The following is a 22,026-nucleotide window of genomic DNA, read 5'->3' as shown; positions in this document are numbered from 1 at the left end:
CTCTCTCTCCCTCGGTGCTGATCATCTCTCTCTCTCTGTCTCTCTCTCTCTCTGTCTCTCTCTGTCTCTCTCTCTCTCTCTGTCTCTCTCTCTCTCTGTCTCTCTCTGTCTCTCTCTCTCTCTCTCTCTCTCTCTCTCTCTCTCTCTCTCTCTCTCTCTCTCTCTGCGAGCTGTCTGTCTCTGGTGTTACCAACTGGTCAAAAGAGGATTCCTCATTAAACCCAATGCTAGTGCATCTGCTATAGCTCGCTCTGGGGAATTGGACTCTTGTTGGGACATGGCTTTGTTTTCACCAGAAGCTCAGATCACTAGGAGCCCTGCTTCTTCTACTGTCTGCTCTGATCTCTGTCACAAAAAGCAAACCTAAGACCTGCCAGCTCTGGGTTTCTAAAGTATGTTCAGAAGGGATCTTTGAATTGTCCCTGCCTACTGATTTCAGACACTGATTGAAGCCTGGTGTTTCCTGTCTTTGTAAAGGCTGGCTTGATCCAGGGTAAAGATAGGATTCGTTTCGGCTTCTTCTGTGAGTTAAATTCTGTCCACTGACCGCTGTGCATTCATCTTTTATTCTTTTTTTCTCTCTCTTTTTTTGTCCTAGAGTGTCCCACAAATCCGTGCAACCTTTAACAGATGGACGGGATCAGCTTTTTTACTGTGGGACGTTTGCAATGCCGCAACAGATCAAATAAAAATAGGTGGATAATACACTTAGAGATGGGCCGATATTGTGTTGTATTCCTGGCACAGCGCATCCTCTGAATTATGACAGCTAGAGGCAGAGTCTGGATGAATTTAAGTGGATGTCACAGATCACCTCCTATTATTTTTAACACCGTTTTCTACTCTGTGGTTTATTCTAGGAATGCTGATTCTGAATTTTACTATCCAGAAGGGATTACGCCTCACTTACCCCAGCACACACACATAACAGCTGCCACAATACAGTTGTACAAACAAGCTCTGAATATTATAGATATGTTGTCTCTGAGGAAAAACTTACCACCAGAGTGTGATTCTATATTTGGTTACACTTGCCATAATAATGAGTAATTCTGACAGTTATGAAATGCTTTCAAAATAGATTTCTGACATGAATCATTTTGGGTTTGATCTTCATATAAAATATGACGTTCTTTAAATGTAATGCAATGTGCAATGCAGGGAATTCTATTTTTTCCCTGAAGTGTTTTCCACAAGAAAACATGATGTTAAACCAATCCAACTTCTATAAGGAGTCTGAGACTGTGCACTAGTTTTTTATTTTTTTATTTAATAAAACCCTTTAATTATGAATTATATTAGTATAAGCATTTGATTTGAATTACAACATTTTATGAATTTCTGAATTAACTCAACAAGATAAAAACCTGATGCTAATGTTCTCCCGCATGATTTGAAATGTTCCAAAGACCAATTTGTGCTTCTGTGGAAGCAAGAACATCTGGTCTATTGTATAAAGGAATTTACTTGTTTTTACATAATTATCAAAGCTCAAAACTTTGATTATTTCTTATGGTAAAAATGTATGTTGAAATATTTCCAGTCTGCTTTTGTTGTCAGGCCATTATAAACGTCAAAATGTGCATTGTGTTATCACATAAGTCTTGCATTTGTTTATTCAAATCAGCATGGCACATCTGCCTCACTAAAAACACAGAGATACAGTAGAGTGCATGTTTTGTGTGTGTGTGTGTGTGTGTGTGTGTGTGTGTGTGTGTGTGTGTGTGTGTGTGTGTGTGTGTGTGTGTGTGTGTGTGTTGTGATTCATATATCTCAGCAACACAGAAACCGATTGAGGTCTAATCCCTCTCGCATGTCACAAAGTCCATAATCTCTGTGAGATTAAATTAATATGTACATAAACACCAGACTCTGGTGCTTTGTTCATGAATATCTCTATTAATAGTATGACAATGATGTGTGAGAAACAACGACTTAACAAGTGCATTATGTGGATTAAATCTCATACTCTTTCATAATTCACAACATGCTGAAACTGTTCACTGCACTGCTGTTTCATCTGGAAGTGAACTGTCAGGGAAACACTACATTTTAGAGCCACTTGAGATATCCAGCGCTCTTAGTAATTTGTCTGTCTTTTCTAGTCCCTCAAAAGCACTTGAAGAAGGTCCTTGATGTTGTCCAAATGTCTCTTGGCAGAGCTCTTTTTTTTAAACCAGAGTTTCACTATACTTGGTTGCAGTAAAAAACGAACCACACACCTGCTTTTATATGCAAATGTTGCCTCACACTCATAATTGAGGCTCGCACACACTCCAGGTATGAGTGTTTGCACTGGTGGGTAGCAATCAGGACTTCCACTACAATCTCTGCAAGCATCAAGCCAGTTTTCACCTGACTGAAAAGTCAGTCAGCAGAACAACCTTCCCTTAGCCTCCACAGTAAAACTATATGCATTTGCAAAAACGACAGATTATTTCCTCCAGGGGCTTGCTTTCTTTCTGAACTCTTAGCACTGAAAGTATTGCAGCTTACATGGCCACAACGATTATGGATAAACGCTCATAATTGAGGATGCTGACAGGTCAGTGATTTAACATGGGCTTGAGAGGAACCCAACATACACCAAGAGTTATGAGCTCTCCTCATTCCCTCATTACTGACCTAGTAAGAAAGTCCACATCAGCAAAACACACTCACAGATTCAGGAGATTTGTGCACAGAAAATGTCCTACCTTAATTGATTCCTTTTCCACCGGGCAAACAGATGGCTGGAGGTTTGAAATCAGTAAAATCCAAATGCTTCACAAACTCTCTTTCTTCATCTAGGTCCTCAACCTCTTTTCATCCCTCGTTTCACCTAGCCTTCCTTGTTTAAGTTCCTTTTTTCTCATTTACTCTCTCTCAGGAGTCTATCGTTCTTGTTCATCCTGTACAGTACAGAAGCGGAGACAGATGCGCGTGCCGCCAGTGAGGAAAAAGGTTGAGCGAGCACGCGCGCGCAAGAGAAAGAGAGAGAGTGTGCTGAAGTCTACGTGCCTGCGGTTTTAGAATGAACAGAGCTCGAGCGAGCGAGTGTATGTGTATGTGTGTGAGAGAGAGAGGCGATAGAGAGCGACAGTAAGTGAGCTGGTCAGAGAGAAAAAGACCGAGCGGAATGAGGGAGCCCTTTGCTGACTGGCTCGCTGGCTCGTGGCTCTTCGGTCCGCGACGTGATTGGAGAGAGTGCGACCCCTGTCAGGTCTCCGGAGTGAGGGATCTTCATCAACTACATTAGAGAGATGGAGCCTCCCCTCGTTTCCTCCCTTCACCCTTCCCTCACTCCCTCCCTCCCGTCAGTCCCGCAGAGAAGCAACGGTCTGTTGGAATATCATCCCGTTCAACTAAAACACTTGCAGATGTCCCGTGTTAGTCTGGTTTAATTCTCTCTCTCTCTCTCTCTCTCTCTCTCTCTCTCTCTCTCTCTCTCTCTCTCTCTCTCTCTCTCTCTCTCTCTCTCTCTCTCTCTCTCTCTCTCTCTCTCTCTCTCTCTCCCCTCTGTTAATTTGTTTGTGTGCAGGTAATAGTGTCTATTGAGCTTGTATAGGTAGATACATTTGGTAGCCTACACGACTTTAACCTCCTAAAAGACCATGGAAGACAAAAAAAAAAAAAAAAAAAAAAAAAAAATCCTGAGATGTTAATTTATAACAAACAATTTGAATATTAGTCAGATTTAAATAATAGTTACACATTACAAAATAGTATCATATTTACATAAGATCATTCATTTATTTTTTTGAAGACATTGGAGAAATTATTGTCATGGAGAAACAAATGGTATATCTGAAAAGCCCTGATTCCTGAATGTGCTCTTTACAGGACATGACATGTATGGTGTCAGAGAAATTGCACCCAGTGGACAATGGCACACTGGAGGTTCAATTTCAATTCAGTCCGTGATTTTTGTGAATTTCATCCTATACACACACACACACACACACACACACACACACACACACACACACACACACACACACACACACACACACACACACACACACACACACACACACACACACACACACACACACAAATAAAACACATAACATATATTTCATGTAATATAGGCATAACAAGTCAAAATCAATACAAAAATGAAATTTGTTTTGTTGGGAAAATTGTGTTGGGTGTGATAGTTTGAATTGCAATTAAGTATTCAGTCCAAATTGACATCCAACTTAGATCAAAAATTGATCACAATGATACCCCCCCCCCCCACACACACACACATACATACATATGCTAATCAGTTGTATTTATTTGCATCTCTGTGAAAAATTCAAACCTCCATTACTCCTCAGAAGTGGCAGGTCTTCGTTAATGCTGACCTATTTTTTTAGGGATTCCTGCTGCTCGGCAGAGTCATAACATTGATGTATGTGGGGAGCATGCACACACAAACATTATACACTGAGGCCACTAGGGAAAATTATTCTGTTTTTCTGTTTTTCTAATTTGATCCTCTTCTTCCAATATTATAAGCATAATACTTAGGTTGAAAAGTCTGACTTTTTTTTTTTTTTACTCTCTGCAATTTCAGAATTATGTGCAGTGCCTGCTACCAGGAACTTTTTGTTTGTGTAGTTGGAATGATTGCTGAATGACTGAATCCAGGATGGAGTCTTTAACACTCGGCTCCAACTCATACCCTCATATAGTGACAGGCAAATATAGATGGTGATATGTAACCTTTAAGCAGAGGTTTGTCATGAAGAGGAGCTGTGTGCCTTGACGGCCATCACTCATTGGAAAGGTTAACTTTTCCGTTCACATTTCTCCTGCATCACAAATAACCAGACCTATACACTTCATGAATGCAACATTGAAAAGGTTTCTCTTAAAGTGTACCTACAAGACCCTTTTAGGAGCTAAAGGTGTTTTTTTTATCTTCATGGTCAGACAAAGAATAAGTGAAAATAAAATAATTATGAAATAATAATAATAAAATGTTGTCTTCCCCCTCTTGTAATTTTGTTCAGTGTTTGTCCACCATTTTCAGGAAAAAAAGATGACATCATAGATGCCTAAAACTTCAATGGGGAGTCCTTCAGAATGGGATAGATGGAAGGTAGGACAAGATATTTATTGCCCATCACTGTCCTCCACCATATCCATCTCTTCTGACAGTTATCTATATTTAATTTGCGTTTTAATCTTCCAAAACTCATGTAGCCTCTAGAAATGCGCATTATACTGTCAAACTTGTTTTTGATTGTTGTTGCCTTGTCAAAGCCATATTGTAACACTATTTTTTGTCTTATTTTTCTCTTTGAAATAACTTTTATTAAAACAATTTATGTTTAATAAGTGTTTTGTTTTACTCCACTAACATTTTTTTTTAAGAACTGAAAAAGTCTGGTTTATGATTAATGTTCTATATTTTATGCATTGTTGCTTATACTCTGATCAGGCATAACATGATTCCTAATATACTGATAAAACAATTTTATGATTAATATTTTAGATATGTTATGCATTGTTGCTTAAACACTGGTCAGGCATACCATTATGATTCCTATTATTGTGTTGGTCCCCCTTTTTCTTACAAAACAGCCCTGACCCGTCAATGCATGGACTACGCTAGACCCCAGGGGTGCTGAGGTATCTGGCTTCAAGTTGTTAGCAGAAGATCCTTTAAGTCATGTAAGTTGCAAGGTGGGTCTCTATGGATTGGACTTGTTTGTTCAGCACATCACACAGATCCTCATTGGATTGGGATCTGGAGAATTTGGAGGCCAAGTCAACATCCTAAATTCAGTGTGCTCCTCAAACCATTCCTGAACCATTTTTTTTTCTTTTTGACAAGACTCATTATCCTGCTTACAGAGGCCACATGCACCAGGGAATACCGTTTCCATGAAAGATTGTACATGGTCTGCAACAATGCTTAGGTAGGTGGTACATGTCAAAGTATGTTGCCCAGCAGAACATTGTCCAAAGTATCATGGCTCCGCTGGCTTACCTTCTTCCCGTAATGGATTCTGGTGCCATGTGTTCCCCAGGTAAGCATCATACACGCACCTGGCAAATCACGTGATGCAAAAGAAAACATGATTTATTAGACTATGACATCCTCTTCTTCTTCTACACGGTCCAGTTCTGATGCTCACGTGCCCACTGTTGGTGCTTTCCATGGTGGACAGGGGTCAGCATGGGCACCCTGACTGGACTGGTATGCACTATGTGTTCTGACACTCAGAACCTGCATTGACTTCTCAAGCAATTTGAGCTACAATAGCTCGTCACTTTGATCGGACCACAGGCCAGCCTTCGCTCCTCACGTGCATCAATGATCCTTGGCCTCCCATGACCATCTCGCCTTTTCACCACGGTACCACTTTTGATAGATACTGACCACTCTAGACCGGGACTGTCCCACAAGAACTCCAGTTTTGGAGATGCTCTGACACAGTCGTCTAGCCATCACAATTTGGCCCTTGTCAAACATGCTCAAATCCTCACACATACCCATTTTTCCTGCTTCTAACACGTTAGACAAAATGTTCACTTGCTGCCTAAAATATCCCACCCACTAACAGGTGCTGTGATGAAGAGATAATCAGTGTTATTCACTTCACAGGTCATAATCAGCAGCTTCCTTAATGCCGTCACTCAGAAACTTTGAGATTGCTTAGGGCAAAGAAAAACATTCAAATGAAATTTATCAAGAGATCCAAGAGAGCTCGGATCACAAAACCCCTTTTTAGACCTTTTACACCTGTATTTCTTGTGATCACCTGGGAAATGTAATAATGCTAATTGACACGTTTTGTTCTGACATTTTCAGAATCATTGTGAATTACTTCATTAAAATGAACTCATCACAACTTAATGCCTGATAGGAATATTCTAAAGAACTTTTTATGAACTTCCTCAGATCTCTTGATAGTTTTCATTTTGAGTATTTTTTATTTGCCTTAAGCAGTCTCTGAGCTAACCGTGCTAGTCTCTGGTGATAATCAGTGCGATATAAAGCATTAAGGAACCAGTTGTTCGTAGTGATTCATTGGGACAGCTCCCCCTCTGCTGGAGCTGGGAGTGATCAGAGATTAATTAAGCAGGTGTACAGCTGTGACAGAGCAGCGTCCAAACATATGGACATGAATAGAGAGAGAAGGAGACATGCACGTGGGGACAGCCAGGCTAAACGATCCCGTATAGTGTTTTCCCATCTACCTGAATGGTTAAATCCCTAGACTGCTTAGTTCAGCAGGGGGAGCTACATTCGGTATGCTTCCATCGAATTGTCACATTACTGGACAGGAGTATTGGATTAGAGAACACACACACACACACCATCAACGTCCTAACGGCTCCAGACGTGCCCCCTCCCCACTCAGGGTCACCTCCCATCCAGATGGTGTGTAACCCTCAGCGGGGCATGAAGATAATCCTCTCAGAAAACACACACACACACACACACACACATACACATATATAAAACACATGCTGAGGAAAGGATAAGATACAGATAAACGGTCAACCCCGTTGCTTAAGTCTACTTGTGCTTTTGGTTGTAGACTCTTCAATGTAAGGTTACCCTGCTGACTGGAGAGATTTCCACATATCTGCTCTTTTATCTTGGTTTGTGAATCTCTTCATAGTCCCTTGGTTGCTCTGCGAGAGTTTTTACATCTAAACTTGTCTTTCAGTCAGTCTGTCTAACTTGACAGTCTCAAGATTTCCGGACCTGTTGAGTTCAGAGAGTCCTGTGAGTTATTTTCCCTTAAGTATCTGATGCCGTCTGACAGAAAAATGCACGAGGGTATCATGCCCGCCACTGAAATTGCTCCGTGCATATGAAATTGTCTGCAACTTGCTTTTCGTACAGAACAAGCAAAGCAAGGCATTGCAACTTTTAGACAATGTGGAGAACAATCAAGTGGTCGAAGGCGAATTCCCACAGTGCATAATAATTCAGCAAAGTCTTAGTCACTAATCACCCACAAACCCCGTCGTGCAATGCCGGTACGTTTTTGAGGATCGGCCGACTATGTTTCTTCGATGTGTCCTCCACTGTTGGCTCTAGTCGGATGTTGTCTAGGTTTTTTTGGGGGGGGGGCTAATTCAACATATAGAATCGCCGTTGGGCCGTTGGTGAGAGAGTGAACTCTGACTGGCTGTTCAGCTTCGTCAAGTCCATGCACAACAATAATACATAAAAAAAGTAAATCAAAACTGAAAAGACAGAACACTGTTATAATTTGACGTCATCTTACCTGAGCAACACTTCGCAAATATTTTCATAACAACATGAGCAGAGTGGAATAAAGAATGTGATATTCGGACGGTAAGCAAGCGCTGCTTTTTTATGGTTTGTATGCCTGTAATCTAAGTTTTGCTTTCCCTGTTTGAATGTCAAATATAAATATATCTGCTTAGACAGTTTTCTCCAGAACACGTGTGCTCGTTAACAGTCACCTTTAGTCCTTTTGTTGTGTTCAGGTGCTGTTTATTTTTCCCAGATGCAGGCAACGCGAGGTGAACACAAAGTTGGCTTTCATCAGCGCTAGTGGCGTCTGTTTAGTGTGTCCTTACCTTAAATAGACCCTACAATGTGTTTAAATAGTTTTAAATATATATAAAAGTTGCAATGCCTTGCTTTCCTTGTTCTGTACTGTATATATATATATATATATATATATATATATATATATATATTAAATTGTCTGTTTGTAGAAAACAAGAAAAGCAAGACATTGTGATTCCTAGACAACAAAGAGTAAATTGAAAGGCAAATTCACACACTGCACTATAATTCAGCACAGTATAATTAACTAATCACCCAATCCAGGACCTAAATGTGCTTAAATAATACTATTTTTTAAAAATTAAGTCATTTAATTGTTTTGCTTTGCTATCAACCAATCTGTCTTTTTGTCTGTCTCACTCAACAGTTTTCTTGAGTTTAGAGAGTCCCATGAGTTCTTTTCCCTTAAATATCTGATGCTGTCTGAAGGAAAACTGCATGAGGCTATCACGCCCGCCACTGAAATCACTCTGTGCATATGAAATTGTCTGTGAAAATTGCTGTTCTCAGAAAGTGAGCAAAGCAAGGCCTTGTGATTCCTAGTCAGGGTAGAGAATCAAGTAGTGGATGATTCAATTAGACATTTACAAATGTAATTGATTCAGTTGTAAAATACCTTGGAATGAATGTAAAAAAAAGGTCTTCTCCGAGTCAGATTAGTGATCTTAGAGTCAGGTCTTATTCAATAATCACCCACAATACAGTTTAAACAGGTCTGAAATATATTACTAAATAGCACTGTTAGTATTTAAAATTAAGTAATTGTCTTTGTCTACTTTCTATGTATGAAAATAAAATGTTTATGCACTTTTGTTTTGATCGTGACAGCAATTTATCAGACGATGGTTATCGAGCATAAACTGTATACAGACTTGAGGTGTTTTCAAGCACACTTTTGGCATTTTAAACAGGCGACTTGGATGCCTGGATCACGGTGTAGCAGTAAAATATTCCAGACTGCGATATGCAAACTGCATTCGACACAATTTTTGGGTGTGAATTGGGTGCTAAAATATTGCATGCAAATTAAAGCAATAAAACTGTCACACCAGCTAATTGTCAGCAGTGGTCAGTATCTGTCAAAAGTGGTCCAAGGAAGGAACAGTGGTGAACAGGCGACAGGGTCATGGGGAGCCAAGGCTCATTGATGCACATGGGGAGCGAAGGCTTGCCCATGTGGTCCAAACAGACAAGCTACTGTAGCTCAAATTGCTTAAGAATGTAATGCTGATTCTGACAGAAAGGTGCCACAATACACTGTCAGAAAAAAAGGTACTGTGCTATCACTGGGGCGGCACCCTAAGGTACAAAACTGAAAAGGTACTAATATGTACCTTAAAGGTACTACTATGTACCTTTAAGGTAATAATATGCACTCTTAAAGTACTGATATGTACCTTTTAAGGTATTAATATGTACCATTTATGGGTTAGTATGGTACAAAGATGTACCTTTTTACTTTTGTACCTTAGGGTACCGCCCCAGTGACAGCACTGTACCTTTTTTTCTGAGAGTGTACACAGTGCATTTTAGTTTGCTGTTTATGGGGCTGCATAGTCACAGATCAGTCAGGACTTAAATGATCTGCTGCTAACATCTTGGTGCCAGATATCACACCATGCCTTGGGACGGGACAGTCATTTGAATATACTCCAGGGTTTCTACTGATACAAAGACATATGCTAATCGCGGAAGTAACCCTTTAATTCTAAAGGTTTAGCCTTTGGTAACTTAAAAGCCTTGGAAATTCTCTGAAATTTAAATGCAGCACAAAATAACATTTTATTAGTTTAGAATAAAAGTCTAGTTTTCTTTTTAGAGTGTGTTGATCCTTTATCACAACTTACATAACACGGCGGCTATAATGATGAATAAGTAATAGTTTGGTTTGTTTTAGCACCTCAAGTCATCTAGCCACCTCTTTCAAGAGAGTTTAAATGGTAGCACATGGAGGTGTAGTGATCGGTTACTGTTTTTCCTTCTGGGAAGGAAAAACAGAGGATGAGTCATGCTGAGAGGAGTTGTCCCGACTGCTGTGCCATTGTATGCACAGAAACAATTATTCTGACTGGAGAGCGTTTTAAAAGACTGCTATCAGCGAGCTCAATTCCCTTTCACTCAGATTGACAAATCGACCTTGAGAATGAGTGACCACTAAGTGACTCCATTAGGCACAGATGCTCACTACTGGATAGAGGAAACATACCTCTTTTGTTTCTTTCTTCAAAAGTCCCAATCTCTCCCTCATTATGCTTCTCTCTTTATGCACAGACAAAATGGCAAGTGAAATGGAGCTTCATTTTCACAGAACCAATTGACATCTCTTTAAAACCCTGCAGTATTATGGAGAGGTACACAGCAACTCTCCTACATCAAGGTGTGCATGAATGTTTGTGACCACTGCAGAGCCACAAGAGATAATTTGTATATAGTTACAGTGGCCGTATTATTCTATTTCAAAGGTTCCTAATTTTTCTGTACTAAAATTCAAGTTCAAAAACACTTTAAATTTTGCATAACATACATTGCACATCTAATTTCTCAAAGAATCTGAAAACAGTTAGTTTTCAAGATTTCATCTCTCTAATCCTCTCCTTTTTGTGAGCCTCCGCTGTGATTGGTCAAACGGCCCAGTTTGTTGTAATTGGTCTATTGCTGACAGTGCATGTTGGAAACGAAACATATATTACCATATCTGAGTTTCAGCTCTGGATCTTGCTTAGCGCTAGATACTGTGATATGAACGATGGCTTTTGTTTTACTGTATCAGTTCCACCACGAGTCCTAATTCTTTGGAAGTGCAAGCAAAGTGGATTCGTAGCCCTGAAAATAAATGAAGACCATAAGCTGGCATTATGCAAATGTGTTACATTTGCTGGGTTTCCATCCAAATGCAGAGCAAATCTTTACGAAGTTTGCAAAAAATAAAAAGTTGTTTGATGGGATGATGCTGGTGGTATTGGTAACCTAGTAAACAACAGTAAATAAAACTCCCTCAGCTTACCCTTAACGTGAAAACCGCTTAAAATGGCTTAAGAAAGTGGTATTAAAAGACGAAACTTGGTAAACGAATAAAGCATACTTCTACAGAAAAGCAAATGAGACCAAAATATGAATGCAAAACATTTAATTACATGTTTTCCTCCCATAGAACACCAAGAAAACAATGAGTGTTATGTATTTTATTGTTATGATGGCAATTCAGAATCGATTCTTTCTTTTAGGAGACTAACTTTATTTGAAGAAGTTTTATTTATATAGCACCTTTCCGTAGCTCAAGGTCACTTTACATTTCACAAATACAGTACACTCAGACACTTACATATTCATCTATATATAGAGATTTATATATATATTTGTTGTGCATTTTGATCTTTATAACTTACAGACCTTTTACATTTACAATTTAGTTCTATTACACTTCGCATTAAAGGTAATATTCGAAAAAAGCATAGGCCTAATAGGGGCATTTTAAAGAATTGTGCTTGAAATCTGAAGCTTGAAATCTCAGAAGAGGTCTTCAGAATTCTCAGAAGATAAGCTTTGTGGTCATAATTTCTGTAAATCATAGTAAAAGAAAAAAAGGTCTGTTCAAGGATATCCTGTCTAATTGCATGCAAGATCCTCAAACAAAACTCTTTAGACTATTCATTGCAGCAAACCTTGGCAAAAGCCAGTGATCTGTTTTAGTGCTTATCGTGTAAGCTTTGCATTGTTAAATAACCTTTTCTTTTTGTAATGCATTGTGTGTGTGTGTGCCTCAGACATTTTGTGAATGGAGATATGGATGGACGGTCCCAATAAAAAAAGAAAAATGCATTGCAAGACACTTGCAAGCATCTGTAAAATGTTCAACAAAGGAAAAAGCTTGGTCTTGCACAGAGAAGGTTTTTCTTTGCCCTCATGAACAGCTTGACGTCCATCCACTTCTCAGAATGGCTGCAGAGATAGCTGGCCTTGTTATCTTGCCACAACACTGTGTTAAAAACCACAGTTGCTGGGTTTATTCCTTGAATCTGTTCATTGTGTTTCTTTCACTTATTTTGAATATCCATTGAGTGAAAAGTGAGACTCATTGGGGAGCACTGACTGCATCTCAGAGGCTGTATTACAATACATTTGCAATGCAGGGAGTCTGGTTAACAAGACAATCTACTACCTTAGAGATCATTAAGGCTGGGTGTTATGCTGGGTGTTATATATATGAACATATATTTATTGACACTTGACCAGCCTATTTAAATAGAAAACAGCACCAAAATGTAGCATTCCCTGTCATGATTTCATTATCAATAGCATGATATACTTATTGTATTTATAATTTTTTGCTGGAAAGTATATAAAATAATTACTGTAATTTAGTGTTTAATTTATTTATGGCTGAAATATTAAACAACATCAAAAATATAATATTAGCTATATATATATATATATATATATATATATATATATATATATATATATATATATATATATATATATATATATATATATATATTTGTTTATTTTAGGTGCGCTGTGGTATCTGACACCATGATGTTAGCAGCATACACTTTAAGTCTTGTAAGTTGCAAGGTGGGGCCTCCATGGATCGGACTGTTCACCACTGTTCCTTCCCTGGACCACTTTTATTAGATACTGACCACTGCAGTCCGAGAAAAGCCCACAAGCGCTGCAGGTTTGGAGATGCTCTGTCTAGCCATCACAATTTGACCCTTGTCAAACGTGCTCAAATCCTTACACTTGCCCATTTTTCCTGCTTCTAACACATCAACTCTAAGGACAAAATGTTAACTTGCGGCCTTATATACCCCACCCACTCAGGTAACGTGATGACGAGATAATCAGTGTTATTCACTTCATCTGTCAGTGGTCATGATGTTATGCCTGGTTGGTGTACTTTAAAATACTATTTATTTATGAGAAATAAAGCAGAGACACCTGTTTTCCTTTTTCATCTTTGTATCACAAAAATACAATAATAAATATTAATTTATATTATTTAAAAATATATATTTTTGATCAAATAAATGCATTGATGAGCATTTCAAAAACATGTTTTCAAACGTTTATAGCGTATATATTCTTATTTTCTATCCCTTTAAATGTGAGCTCAAATGGGACAGATGATGAGTGTCTGTATTGAGTTGACAGCATCTGTGAGTGTGTCCCGTGTGTTTATTAGTGTGTTTCTCTCTAGGGGAAAAGGGACATTAAGGACTCAGGTGTGTTAGGGTCATTAGTGAGCAAGCTAATCGAAGGGCCCTGCTGTCTGCTCCGGACCACAGCCCTCTTATGATAAGACCGTTTTGCTCTCTCAGGACCAGCTGTGTGTCTGTCTGTATCTGTCTGTGTCCGTGCGCTTATGAGTTTCAACAGCCTGGGCTTTCTTTGTTTGTGGCTCATTACGTAGCACAGTGTTAGCCCAGATCCACTTCTATTTTTTTCAATTATCTCATCCTCACTGTCTTTAAAGATGACATTGTGTTCCCTTTGAAAGGCCTTTATTTGAACCAGGTGCAAAAGACACATTATCTTCCTTTGCAGCAAGAGAAAAAAGGTTAATGAGTCTCTCAAAATTACCCATCATTTGATACTTATGATATTTTTTGTAACAGATATCTGTCACAAACCCAAACAATTAAATTGAAGCTGTTTTTGAAGGTTTATCTGAATGTTTCATAATGTATTTGAAGAACAATTCTAATGGGATGATGGGATTGGGATCGAAAAATAATTGTAATTTAAACAAAAAATCAAGTAAAGGACGAAACAATAAAAACTCCAAAAGACTGTTGCCACATATAGAGACAGTTCTGATTCCTGTTTGACTGACAGTTGCTCTTCCATATTGACATGCTCTGGTATATACGTAAAAAAAAAAAAAAAAGTTTCACCCTGTTCTCTCTCTCAATATAGAGAAAAAAATAAAATAATTTTTTAAACCCAGTCTGCATTTTTGCATTTTTTTAAATAAAATGTGAGTCATGCAAAATCTGTGCTAAACTCTTAGCCCTAGGTGATGTAGGTAATCGGATATCTGTCTATCTTAACTAAAAATAAAGAGCCCAACCACAAATACTATAGTAATCACATGTTGCTTAAGTGTCCTATACTGTATATTTTTTAGCATGTTGAAAGGCAGATGTTGTATTTTGAATGGTTGCTAATGCATTCTAAATAGTTGCTAGATAGTTACTTTGTACTTTGTTCATTGCAAGTCTGTGAGATTGATTTATTTTTGCCTATTTTATCACCTGTCAGCATCAGATACAAATTTTTAATTTGATGCCATATGTTCCCCCCAACAAGAAACTCAGGTGCCATTAAAACGTCTCAGTTACGAACGTGACCGACTGAAAGGGAACGTCTCGGTTACGTATGTAACCCAGGGAATGGAGACGTACGTCAGAACTGACTGACAAATTGGGATCTCGATTCGTCGGTCAGTTCCGACGTACGTCGAACGTGATCGACTGAAAGGGAACTCAGGTGTCATTCATATATGCCACATGAAAAAAATACTGCATAGGTTTCATGCCAAATTTGAATACTTAGTTTAGTCTTGTTTTTGTTTACATACTCTGGTAAACATGGTAAATGTCTATTTCACTCTAAGCAAACATTCTGAATGGAGGTGGAAGGAGATCATAAGAATAAAAATAGAAATGGAAAACACAAAGACAAAACATTAGACATGAATTGAGATAGAAACAGACAACAGTGCGCTGCAGACACACATCAGTAAGGCTATTGACTGTAATCATCTTCACAGACGAGCTGAATTGCACTGCTAATCAGACCTGAATAGACCCTAATTCTGAGCTAATACGAGGCAGAATTGGCTCATTTAGACATGTTTCTTATGAACAATCAGGGGAGCTTCAGTTTCTAAATAACACAGCCACATGTGTAATAACTCCTCGAACAAGAAAATGTCCATTGTCAGTATTTTCAAACCTTGCAAGGGATTTCCACTGCAGTGTTGGAAAGAAAATGGCCTCAGGGACACATATGTAGGTTTAGTGTGTGAGCATATGATAGAGCGGAACCACACAGTGATAGTCTAGCCTGCGGGCCAAATCCAGCCCACCAAATGGTTATCTGTGGCTCGCCACAATCCAGACATTTTCTGCCTCTGTGTCTACACTGCAAGCATGTAATGTGGCATGGCAAGAAAGAGAGCTATTACTTTAACAGCATTTCTGATGAGCTGGTTTATTTTTTTATTTAATGATTTTTAAATCATGGTGTATCAATTATTAAATAGACACGAATGAACCCTAATGTTAAACTTATATGAGGCGGAATTGGCTTATTTAGACATTTTTATGTCTATGATATTCAGTTTATAAATTACAAAGCCATGCAATCTTAAAAATAAATGTCCTTTATTGGCATCTATGGGTCCAGAAAGAACCTTTAACATTAATAGAACATTCAATAACACAAACAGTTCTTTAGATTTTTAAAATGAATGGCTCTTCTACGACATTGCTGCGAAAACCCATGGTGTCCGAGTACACTCATTCAATCCTAGAAAGCACCGCATTAACAAAGGTAGAAACTGATATGCTCAGCGTCTAAAGAATATCCATAATGCACTGCAACAATCGGGCCGAATGAATCCTCGATATCTTGCCATAAGATGCCGTCCACAGCTGAATCATCCATCCATCCATCCATCCATCCATCCATCCATCCATCCATCCATCCATCCATCCATCCATCCATCCATCCATCCATCCATCCATCCAATGCGGGTACAGCGTAACATAATACAGGTATAAATAAATCAATTAAGATTTATACATGATAGTTTCCATTAGTTTAAGATAAATATTTCCATTACTACTCGAGCAGCCAGTCTATTGAGTTTCAAATAGTAATTAAACAACAAGCACAAACTATGCAAAAGCGTCCACCCTTCTGGCGCTCTCAGTGTCCGATTTTTCTCACTCATTTCCATTCACTCATTCACTGATTTCAAACAAGCGATTTTGAACAAGCCATAGTCCTTATTGATGCCATAGAAATTTCCAATGCATTTCCGATGTTCCCTGGTTTTTACGGTGCATTGTGTGACTTTTTAGGGAGTGAACGTTTTGTGCACTCGTAGGATTTTGAGACAACACCTTAACTCTTTCCCTGGTATTGATGAAAATGTACAGCTTTCCGTGTTTTCACTATTAACTGCTATTACACATCTTCTGAAAGAGTACTGAATCTCTGGATCAAAAACACATGGAAAAAGAAGCAGAAACAAGCGATTGTATATGTAAGTATAATAAGGCAAATATAAAATAACACGACTGCACAAGTTTGCAATAATCATGTCAGATTCGCTATTTACATGGCGGAATTTGTTAGCAGAAAGACTGAACGCATCTTAAAAATGGTTGTGTGCTGCTGCACATCTCTGTGTGTGTGATGCTGGATGTGAAAATTATAACTGCGTCAGAAAGCAAAAACTTGCTAGTGTTGTGCCTGGTGACACTTTGGCCCAGGTGTATGATAGGGCCACTGATGTTACTGGATGAAACGTCAACCCAGGACGAGCTACATATATGTAGGACTGTGAAGCTTCTGGGTGTTGATATAATGCATGTTCAGATATTCATACAACAAAATATTCTCTAGGCCATGAACATTTTGTGAAAATGATCAAAAATGCTTTCGATGGTTGGCAAATTTAAGAGTCAAACTCCCTATGTTTAAACTCCTTGATCTGTGCCCTAACAACTGAACTAGGGAGCGTATTGAGACCCACTCACTGTTGCCCTGTTGCACAGTGGGTTTTGTTTAACTCGAGTTGAAGCTGTGATTGGGTTGGTTTTGTTGTGGAAATCTGGACACTGGACACTTGGTACACACAAGAGCTGACAGTAGCTGCCACCATCACCAGACCTGTCCTTTACTTCACTGGGGGAATTAGTGCATGGCTTATGGTGGTGTGTATTTGTGTGGCAACTGTCATGGTCAATGCTCCCTCATAGCTAATGTTAGTCCAGCACAGACAATAAAAAAGTCAGCACAGAAGGCAGACTCAAATGTGTGGAAAAAGCTAGTGAGTTATTGAGTCAGCGCTAAATGAATGGGCATCAGTTCAACTGGAGTCCATCCACATGTCCATTGATTTTCAATATGGAACAGAAAATGGGAAATATTATGTGTGTACGTGTGCAGCAATGATTAATTCACAAAATAAGGACAGCATCATAAAATTTTTACTTATTTTTGTATTTATTATTTTAATCAGGGATAATACATAATACATACAAATATGTAAATGTGCCAGATTTAGCCAACACTGGTGTATAAATAAATAAAATAAGGGGCACAAATTCTAAAATGTTTCCAACCTACTAAACATCAGAAAACCATTTCCCCTTTCTCTGTGTTTCTCCACCCACTGACTCAGTTGCGCTGCATTTATTGTCATATTGGCATGCGTTGATTGATGTCTGAGTGATGTTTGTGTTTATTTTTAAAAATAGAACTTCTGTCATGTTCCTCATGCCTGTTCTGTGCTTTCCCGTGCTTATGGAACACATTTGACTGAAGATAATCAGATTATCATTGCTGTAATTAGTATTCTTTAGTTATAAAAATAATTGTTTTGACCAATATTTTACGATTCTGCCATTTAATGCATTTAATGATTCACATGTCACTGGAGAGATTCACAAGGCAGACATGTTTTTGTGCGAGACATGTTGAGGATGCATGCAGAAATGGACAGGTGGTTCTGTGCCAGAAAATGATATAAAATGTTGATTCAGTTATTGATTATCCTTTATAACAAAGTGTGTTGCTAGTGAAGTGCATTTGCACTGGAGGAAAGTATAAGCGTAGAGTTAGTTGAGCCGGATCTCACGAAAATGCGTATAAATAGTACGAGTTTGCAATCTCGTGGAATGTCAAAATGAGTTTTGGCGTGCGTATGGTACGCGGTTTTTCGCGTGCATATGATACGCACTTTATGGCGTATTATACATACGAACCCCCCACCCCCCCACCCTAAACCTACCCAAGAGCGTGTCATATGCACACCATAAAGTGCGTATCATATGCACGCGAAAAAACGCGTACCATACGCACGACAAAACTCATTTTGGCGTATACATTCCACGAGATTGCAAACTCGTACTATTTATACGCATAACCATGAGATCGTGTTGGTTAGTTCTGGCAGGTCACATTATTCAAGGTAGTATCAGCTGACTCTTAGCTGATTCACTCCTACCTATAAGAATATAACGCCTGTCCATTCAGTATTATCAGCAGCTTATCGTGTTGCTTAGTAGCTAATTACCCTCCTCCATCCCTAGCTCCTCCTGTCATCCAGTCAGGATTTGGCCTTTTGATATTCCGCTTTAGTCAGACTAATTGCCTTCTTGTGAAAAAAGAAAAGAAAAGCTACACTCATCTAATCACTTGTCATAGCCTCCTTTTGTTTATAATCGCATTTTTAAAAACTATTAAAACTTTTAGGGATTTTTTTTTTTTTTTTTTTTTTTAAAGAAAGACTAAAAGAGCTGTCAGGACATTACATTACATTGCATTACATTGCTTTGTTCAAGCGATCAATTCTGATGTTGTCCTCCCATGTGACACAGACCACATGACCCACATTCCAAATCCGATATTCTCAGATCAGTTTCAGCTCTCATTCATATGTGGATAAATCTAATAAATCTGATATCAATTGGATATATGCATTTTCGATTGTCATGTTAGTGGACAAAGTTGATATTCCCTTGTCGATGCGAGTCGCACGCCATTAAAATAGCTGCGATGGCGAATTACATCACAGATCACATCCTTTTCAGTGGCCCAATGTAGGGCTGCACAATACTGTAAAAAATGCACATTGCGATATTTCATTTTTCTGTGATATATCTTGCGATTATAACAACAATTTCACCAGAAAGCTCTATTTGAAAAGAATTGATGATTGTAGAACAATTGGAGTGATTTTGTAGAGGAGCGAATCTGCATAGAAAATAATAAACAAATTACAAGCATAGATAAATACACTAGAAGAAAGATACAATTGAAATAAGCAGTTCTTTATGTTTCTCAGGTAAATCTAACAGTATTCAGGAGCATAAATTGAATATTCAAATATAACATTTACAGTCTTCATTGTATAAATGAAATATAACATCGAATTAAATAATATAATTTATCTTTAAGTCATTTTCTCTTTCTCTTTGGTTGTTTGATCACCATTTGAGACACAAACAGCAGTGTATTAGGCTTCAGTCCACTTAAGATGAATGCACAGACCTAATATAAATGACACACATCAGTTTCCTTCTTAATTGTTTACAACAGTGGTTCTTAAACCTGCCCTGGAGGACCACCAGCCCTGCACATTTTGTATGTTTTTCTCATCTAAAGCACACCTGATTCATCTCATGAGCTCATTACTAGAGACTGCAAGACCTGAAATGGGTGTGTGAGATAGGGAGACATACAAAATGTGCAGGGCTGGTGGTCCTCCAGGACAGGTTTGAGAACCCCTGGTTTACAACACATAACCGACTGTTTTTTAGAGGATACTCGATGAGATGGGCATTTTTTTCTTCATGTGCATGTCCGTTTAAGCTCAAAAGAAAGATAAAGAAACCAGATTTCAGCGTTCGGCTGTCTGCATGGCTCTATGTGTGTCCATAGACAAGTCTGCTTGAACTTGATGCCTGACTCGACTTCACATGCAAATGAACTGGTTAAACTTTGCAATTAATCTACGAATCGCATGCATTTTGAACCAAGGTGCAGCCGGACTGTACGTATCACAGATCCCAATACTTCACATCACACATCCTGCGATGTGACTATCACGGATGAGCACATGGATGCTGAAACGATTTATTGTGCAACCCTAGCGCAATGGAGGATGAAGCCTCAGGTTTTTCTGACCTTTAAAGATAAAACACATTGAATTATCATTTCATCTACATCCATTTTAAATTGTGCTGTTTTTCCCTAAGCTTTTCCGTACTTTTTCAGTCCGTCTACCTTGGTTTGTTTAAATGCAGACATTAGATATGGGTCACTTCTAAACAAAGATATAAGCTAGTCATACAAAAAATGGATTTAGCCAACAAATTGATATTGAGCATCAAGACCTGCAGAGTAAATGTAGCCCTAGTGATGGTGACGCTCAAGTCATGTAACCATGGTCTATGATGATTGAGTTTAGGCTTCAGAATTCATAAAAGCTGTGTTCATTTGTGAATATTATCATGATGAACAAAACATGTAAGCATCATAAACATTTGTTAGTCACAAAGCTTTTTTCTGCTATAATCCAAAAGGCAATGGAAAAATCCTATTTGTTTTTGTTGAGGGAACAAGGGTGATCCAACTGTAACTTTTGTGTTGGCATACAAAAATTAATTGGCACTGAATCACTCTATTTGTGTATCATTATTGTATTATCTTATTCGCAGGGGCCATAGCAGAAGGTTTGTGCAGAGAAAGGGATTCTGGGTGATCATACAGCACAGCTCTGTGTCCAACATGAGTCTTTCTTGTTTGCGCCCAGAGCTTTCATTCACAGGCTGGACACTTGTGGGATATTATCACGTGCGGTAAGCTCAACAGACAACCCTCTATCCTCTCTCTCTCTCTGCTTAACTCTCTTCTCACTGATGGTATTCATACAGAGGTCACATTGATCCGAACTGTCTGGATACTGTAATCCTGTTTTATATGCTCTGGGAAAGCTTGGCCAGGGAACTGTCCTGCCAGAGACATTTTTCGTTGTTAATATGTGATTCATTGACTCATGTGATTCATTTGTGTTTAATGGTGATACATCACAGTTACATCACACAGATACACAGATACATCACATCACAGTTGTATCTATAATTATTGAAATTATAGATAGATGAATGGGAATGGATAAATTGTTAAATGCATAGACACTTTTTTTTAATAACATGGAAATGTCATCTAATGATGTAATCTCATCTTTCATGGATTTTCAGGCTCAGACGTGAGTGATCCTTTTCAGTCAGTAACATTTGAACTAATGAATTGCATGACTTATTACCAGACTTTTAATCTCTCCAGAACATGAGGTAGCTTATTTTGAACAGTTATGATCCCGAAAGTCATTTAGGCGACAAAATAAGCGGATTTCGGCCTTCATGTCTCCTGAAAATTGGGTCAGTAAATTGATGTGGCCTTTGCCAAGCAATTCATTTTTATAGTGCCTCTGTGTCAATACAGCTTGAAGCATCGTCAAGTCATAGTGCAGATGAATGCTTGTTTTGGCAGATGTGCCCAGAATGAATATTAATTTTGTTTGTGTAAAGTGTAATGTGGACCAAACATGCATTATAAGAAAAGTAAACTTTTCAAATTCTTATCATGATTGCTGTGTGAAGCAGCTGTAACCCCGTGTATATTTATATTTTCCCCTTATTGACAGGTTCATGACACAGATTTGTTTTGGTTATGCTTATTAAAGCCCA

General features: G+C 38.5%; 1 protein-coding gene across 1 annotated transcript in view; it reads right to left on the bottom strand.

The window, feature by feature from the left end:
- The window catches only part of cdh12b (cadherin 12b), a 188,453-nt gene extending 185,210 nt beyond the window's left edge, over nucleotides 1-3,243 (bottom strand). The window contains exon 1 of the mRNA XM_067430268.1: nucleotides 2,697-3,243. The gene's annotated coding sequence lies outside the window, so the exon portion shown is untranslated. The remainder of the gene's footprint in view (nucleotides 1-2,696) is intronic.
- Between the last annotated feature and the right edge of the window lie 18,783 nt (nucleotides 3,244-22,026).

Source organism: Pseudorasbora parva, chromosome 21, assembly GCF_024679245.1.
Source record: "Pseudorasbora parva isolate DD20220531a chromosome 21, ASM2467924v1, whole genome shotgun sequence".
In the NCBI taxonomy this organism is placed as follows: domain Eukaryota; kingdom Metazoa; phylum Chordata; class Actinopteri; order Cypriniformes; family Gobionidae; genus Pseudorasbora; species Pseudorasbora parva.
Note: the sequence above shows the minus strand (reverse complement) of the source record. Positions and strands in the feature narration are given on the sequence as shown.